This window comes from Larus michahellis, chromosome 9 (genome assembly GCF_964199755.1).
Source record: "Larus michahellis chromosome 9, bLarMic1.1, whole genome shotgun sequence".
Taxonomy (NCBI): Eukaryota; Metazoa; Chordata; class Aves; order Charadriiformes; family Laridae; genus Larus; species Larus michahellis.
In genome coordinates this window covers 36,633,611-36,640,506 of record NC_133904.1, presented here as the reverse complement: position 1 = coordinate 36,640,506, position 6,896 = coordinate 36,633,611, and the positions used below count along the sequence as shown (strand labels likewise).

Sequence of the window (6,896 nt, the reverse complement as noted above, 5' to 3'; positions counted from 1 at the left end):
TTTTAAATTATCATTATTATTTTAGTACTATAGGCTCCTTAGAACAGGCTTTTAGTGGTGGTATTCTTTGTTGTTATTGTTGTTTTTAACAAGATGCATGGTGTTGTGGTGAATAATTTCTCTTCAAGTGTTTCAACAAAGCTGTTACCAAGTCATGAGTTTGCTCAGTGAGTTGAATTCTCTTCCCTAACTGGATGCAAGTTCAAAACCATTGCCTATTCTTAGCTTTTGCTATTAGCTATTTCTGCAGCTGGGTTTTCTGCAGTTACTTGTGTAAGATTGATTTTTCTGTTAGTGAAGCAGTGCTTAAAGGTCCAGTTACAGGCTGAGAAGCCATTCCATTAGGCTGAATTCAATATCTACTTAAATGAGAAACATCTCAAAAATAATATTGGAATAATACCACGGAGCATCCAAACAAGCAAAAGAAATAAAAAACGAATGAAGAAAACAGACTGCCTTCTGTGCCTTCAGGTGGAGCAAATCTGGGCTTCAGTAAATATTTTCCTTGAAGTTTGTGATTTCATAGCTGAGCGACTCCCAACAGAACCACCTGTTTGCCAGCTTTTTACCAGTCCCAAGCTACTCCTTTCTCCCCTGAGCCTTCCTAAACTATTCCTGCTTTGAGCACCAAGTCAAAGCCCCTGAAACTACCGTGGCTGCCTGCCTGCCTAGAGGTGCTGTATCCCCTGTTCCCTCCCATGCTGATGTTAGCACCAGCTCTTTCCCTCTTGTTGGCCATTTTGGTCAACTGAGTCCATTTGTTCACCTTTCACCACAGAAAGCAATTCCCCATCTTCTGGGGCATTGCTCTGGTAGCAATTTAGCAATTAGCTCTGGTAGCAATTTAAGAAAACCTGGACGCCAGCTGGGACTTCCAAGGAAGAAAAATAAGATGTGTCTGAGACAAAACAGGTGCACCACAGCTCTGGGTTTGGTGAGCTCTAACAATACATCTGATGAAGCAGCAAAAATATTTTGGGTAACCTTAAGAAAAGCTGTCTCCTGCACTACATTATCATTAGTAATGGCACATTCCTGGTTTCAGTAAGTATATCAAGGATGTTTATTTTAAGGAGAAAGGGCACAGTTTATTTTGCACAGAACATGTTTGGGAATGTTTGTCATGATGTGTCAGTGACAATCCGAAAGACCCAGCGTTGCCCTCTTTGCATATCAGTGACTCCCTTGGCTCCCATCAGTTTGCATTCTTGGTATTGAACATGTCTCCCCCAGTGAAATGTTGATAATATTTTTAACAAAAAGAGCCTTCATATAATTGATATCTACAAGAAACGGAGCTCCAAAAGCATGTTTTAACCTGTGTATTTTGTAAACACAACATGAAAAATTCACAGAGAATTTCTGTTACATCCTGAGGCAACTGTGAGTCTTCCAAAGTAAAGGCTAGGGAGCTCTATGGTGTATGAGGAAGAGAAAGTGAACAAAGAGAAGCCAGATAGGAATGTACCAGTAGAACTTGCAATTAGTTTGTCTTGTGCACCCAGCAAAAACTATTCTGCTGTGGCTACAAGACAGACTACCTCGTGGAGGCACAGTATATACTGTCAAAAGGTTTTATGCTGGTTTAGGGACTTCACCTTCGTAAACAGCAGAAGATACACTGACACGGACTCTGATTGTAGCACGGATAATATCAGTCCCTGGAGTCCCACCAATGTAACAGTGTCAGCTACAGGATGTGCATTTTCCATGCCCTGAGCTGACCTTGGGTGTGCAAAACTTTGGCAAAGCTTTACAGTGTAGACATGGCCTAAGGCAGATAGAATTTGCCAAATGTGATGTTTAATGAGACAGCCAAATGAGTGTAATACATAGCAAGTTCAGTAAAGCCCCTCAGGGCTGGGGTCCTAGGAATGTGCTGTGATGTAGCAAAATAAGCTAGTGATCTTTTTCATCCACCTCTCTGGTTAGACTGAGCCTGGCTTCTCAGGAGATGCAGTAGGAGAGGCACAGGGAAACCGACAGACCTGCTTTTCTCCCTAGGCATTTAATGGTACCTCTCTGCAATGATCAGGCACTGTCCTTCTGTTCTGGTGGACACAAAACAGCAGTGTCCTCAGTCCACTATAGCCAAGAGGAAGGGCCACAAAACACTGCTGTACCTGACGTGGACAATAGAGTGGTGTAGACTGAATGCAGAGGTGGGCAAAGGGCATGTGGTATCATGGAAGAGAGCTGTCTGGGCCTTGGGAGGTTGTGTTGGCAGAGAAATGAGACAGTAGTGCAGAGGGACCACGTCCAGGCGAGTACTACAGACAGATGGCTAATCGCGAATTTACTCTCTTGTTGCGAGCTCCTGGTATAGGATATTTTATGTGGGATCCCAAAATTTGGACACTGTAATTTGGCACCACTATGGAACAATCCAGTATGTAATTTTTTTTTTTTATAAACATGGTTATTCTGAAAAAGTGTATTTACTGGTTTGAACAGGTTTAATCTCAAGTACTTGAGGTACAGTAGTTGCATGTTATTGTATACCCCTAAAATGTTTTGATACCATCATTACAAATTCTGTACCTCTCTGTGTAAGTTAACCTGCATGTCTGCCAAATGAGTGCATCATGTCATACAAACACACAATTCAAACTTAAAATATGAAGAAAAGACTACTGAGTGGATTTCTAAAGGGTCCTGAAGGACAAGAGAGGTTTTGTGGGAGGGTCTTTTTTTTTTTTTTTTTTTTTTAAAGGCAAATCCTTTAATGTTTTCTGATAGAAAAGCTGCTCACTGGTCTTTGTGGCTTATGGGTGAGGACCAGAACCCATTGATCTGTACACTGAAGGGAAGGCACTGATCACTGGGTAAGGCTTTCCTGTGTTTAGCACCTGCTGGTAGATGCAACACCTTTTAAATATCTCAGAAAATGACACTTGATTGAATTTTCTTTAATTTCTAGATAAAGTTCTTTTCTCCTTTCACACAGCTTTTGTTCTTTTAAATTGATTCAATCATAGATTAGAAGCATTAGAAACATATGGTTTGAGAGACCTCCTGGATGTGCATCAGACCACACCCAGCAGGTTTGTCTGTCTTTTGCTGGCAAAAGTTTAAACTGCAGGGAGAACCTAATGGGAATGCTAAGAGTTGCAGTTCTAAACTGAGCTCTCCAAGCAAAATCTCTTTGAACGTAAGAGAAATTAGTTCTATTTCATCAAGGAGATAAGAAAATAAACATGATCGTTTCTTGGCTCTGAAATACTTTTTATTCAACAAAGTAACCTCTGTTTGGAAAGGCATTTAGAGCTTGCCTGCTTGACAGTAGCTTGCTCTCTGACACTCGTCTTTAGATTGTAAGAAATAATAGACTAATGCTGTTTGTTTTGTAGAATTTGGAAATATGTTGAGAGATGACACTGTGAAGCAAACAGAAGTTTAAGCCAGAAGGAAGCCCTGGAGGATGGTAGCGTAGCCCTGCAATAGGCTAAGGTAATACATTAAGGCAGGGGCAGGCAGGAAGATTGAAGTCTGAAGTGCTGTTTGTTTGGCTCCCCCTTCTCCCATTTCTGCTCTGTGCGCACAACCTGGAACAGATTCCCTGCTGATATGGAGGCCACACAGTTTATTTCTGTCACAATCACATGGTCTTGCCAATAACAGGGGAGCATGAATCAGAAGCTTATTTTAAAACCAAAAATATATGGTGTCACTCTGTATTATGATAGCATCCAAGGACCAGTTAGGATCAGAGCTTCATCTCTTCCATGCTGAATCTATTACAAGTTGCACATGTTGTGTTATTGATCCTCTGAGAAATTTCAACCCAAGATGCAACAAGCTGTAGGAGGAGAAAGGAGGGTAAAGGAGCTGAAGTGTTGGGTGGTCTGCATAATGCTAGAAAAGAGGCAAAAGGCTATATGCTAAAAACTGTCACTTATAACTATTTAGGCAAGTAACTGAAAGATAAGACTTGGAACAGAGGAAAAGACCTTCTTTGTTTAACTAAACACTAAAAACATCTGGAAGATTTTGAGTTGATGTGGGTCTGGGGTGGGAGGAGGCGGGACAGGCAGGTGAGCAGATTAATGGCATTGTTGCAGCTTGTCCATATAGTGTTTGGGCTCTTTATTTCCTCAACTATTTATTTGGTGGGATATTGTTGATACAAACTTAATCTGTAAAAATAAAATCAATGTATTTGAAAAGGTCAGCTTCATGAGAATTGTATTATTGTATGCTCCCACTGTTTTTCACGGCTGGTGACCTATATGTGAAAGCGTGACTTACAGCAGTTGCAATTGCAAAACAAACTGAAGTAGAAATGGAGAAGCATCTCATGCTGAGGATGTAAGATGGGGAGGGGAGAGAATTAAACTAGTTTGTCATATAGCGCAAAAATGTCTCTCTCTTTGTCACATGTTCCACTTATTAAAGGCAATATTGTTCTCTCCAGGCACTCAAATTAAAACTCAGAAATGAAAAGTCAGAAAGGCAGTTAAGTGATCTGTGCATGGATGCCACTGCTGTCTCCAGAAGAAAAAATGAGTGCTCAATCAGAATCATAAATTTATAAGATTCTGGCTAATGATACTCTGCTTCAACCTGAGCACTTCTACTGGAACAGAAGGATATTCAAAATCTTCCTGTCTCCTGGAAAGTCCATGGAGTTGGAGGCAGTATCATGGAAACCTTGGTTAGGTATGTAGTATTCAGCAACTTCACAGATGAGCTTCCAGGAAACCTTTACAGCTTTTGTAATAAAAATAGCATTCGTATATGACTTTGTTTATGGTGGGGCCCCATAGTGAATTGTTTGGTTTTGTCTGTAAAATTTCTAGCCAGTTGGTCTTGCAAAGAACAAGTGTAAGTTGGAGCCTTACAGCATTTAAACTCTATGAGAAGGAAATAATATTTTAAGAGAAATCATATTATGGGCCCAGCAAGTTTGACAATGACTAGTGCTGCCAGAATTTTTAATATTATTGAATTCAACAATCTTTTCCATCAAATTCCAGAATCATCTGGAACATTCTCTCTTATGTGAAATAAATGCTTGTAAGCTGCCAGGTGATTAACAATGTTTGCTGAGATGTGAGGGTGTCTCAGGAGACTGTGCTTTGTTATGCTACTGTAATTTCCAGTAAAGATTTGGTCAAGACTTGAAACTGTCTCAAATGATGTATTTTGCAGCTTTAAGTTAAAATTCAGACCTGCCAAAAGGTTCTTGATTGTTAGTTTTTCTGGCTGAAACCACCTAATTTTTCCACTGTGCCTTGCACATCTAGTTATGGATGACCATTTTATCTCTCTGGCTTCAGAAAAGACAAACACTGTATCACTTCCTAAGTGTGAGGGGAAAAAAACCCTACTAAAATATTAGTAAGAATTTTCAAAGGATTACAAATTAATCAAATATTGTACAAATAAACACTGAAAGTGTAGGTCCTAGTGAAAAGATTTGCAGCCTAAAAGAGACAAGGCATCGGTTACCTTTGAAGGAGAGGGTAGATGTGGAGAAGTTAATGGTTTTGAGGAGGAATCTAAATTGAGAGGGCATTTGGCAGACAAAATGGAAGTCTAATCAAACATAAAGAGCAGCAAAAACTCAGTCACACAATAAAGCAAGGAAGAAACAAACTTAAGGAGACAGAAATGGGAAAAGCATAAGAACTAAAAGTGGAAATGAAACCAAAGATACCTGGACCGTGTAAGGGATATCAGAAAGACTCATAGCTAATAGTGTGAATTCATTAGCAATTTATTGCAGATACAGGATGTCATTGCAAAGTGACTAAGTGTTCTTTTCAAGTTGTGACCCACATGTAGCACCAATGCAGCACCTGCTTATTTTAATGCATGGGGATGCTTAAATGATGTTGGATCTTCAGCATTTTAAACTATGCAACCCTCACCGTGCTGGTTCATACGGCTCTGCAGAAATTGTAGTGCTCCCACGGGCACAATCAACAACTGTGCCTGCAATGTTTTAGCTGTCAGCGTGTTGGGTCCACTGAGTACCTGGGGTATTTTGCAGTGTAACTATTTTGTTTTCAGCGTTGTTTATACCATACTTTCAAAATCACTTGCAAAAGCACCTGAGTATAGGCATGTTCTGCTTTTGTGGAATAAATAAATGTGCATGGGAAGAAGTAGGAAACGGCAGTCATTGTAAACGTGATGGGAGGGTGAACTGCAACAATGTTTGTTTCGCTGACCCGGAACCATGATCACCAACCAACACTGATAAATATATACATGTGTGTGCGCATGTGTGTGCATGCATATATACATTTATAGTGAAACTCTAAGGGAAACAGCATAAATGTAGTAATTAATTACTCTAGCATACTATACAGTCTGCTTTCAGGTAAGAAACTATGTCTCCATTGTGTATGTATACTTATGTATAATATATTACATCGAATGGATTTTTTTCATGGTGGTAGGCCATTCTTTTTAAGACCTTAAATATTCTAGACTGTAAAGTGTAATTAATAATAAGTGGAAGTTTTGTTTTCATGGTAGGAAGCTTTTATTATTCTTTTTTCTGTTCGAAGACATGTTTTATTTGTTTTGTATGTTACGAAAAACACACAAATGATCTTGTGAAGTGTGAATAGAGATGACTCTTGGTTCCTGTAAGAAAAAGAATATGAACAAACAAAAATGTCTTCACTGGTAGCTGAATGGAAAACTTACTAGAAGAATCATTTTAGCTATGATTTTTGAAAATGTGAAAAACTAGGCCACTATTTGGATTTTCAAAATCAAGTTAGTGAAATTAGTTAAATCATTTAGTCACTTTTACATTTTCACAGCTGAAATACAGTTAAACAGATTTAAACATTATTTATAGAAAATAAATGCATTTGGAATGAAAAAAACATCAGATGCATTTTAACGTTGTTGCTTTCTAAGCTATGTAAATGCAC

At 39.1% G+C, this 6,896-nt stretch overlaps 1 long non-coding RNA gene across 1 annotated transcript in view; it reads left to right on the top strand.

The window, feature by feature from the left end:
- The first annotated feature begins 3,352 nt into the window (after nt 1–3,352).
- Nucleotides 3,353–6,896, top strand: part of LOC141748727 (uncharacterized) — a 79,532-nt gene continuing 75,988 nt past the window's right edge. Inside the window, exons 1-2 of the long non-coding RNA XR_012589084.1 lie at nt 3,353–3,453; nt 4,418–4,662. This is a non-coding gene — a long non-coding RNA (uncharacterized LOC141748727). The remainder of the gene's footprint in view (nt 3,454–4,417; nt 4,663–6,896) is intronic.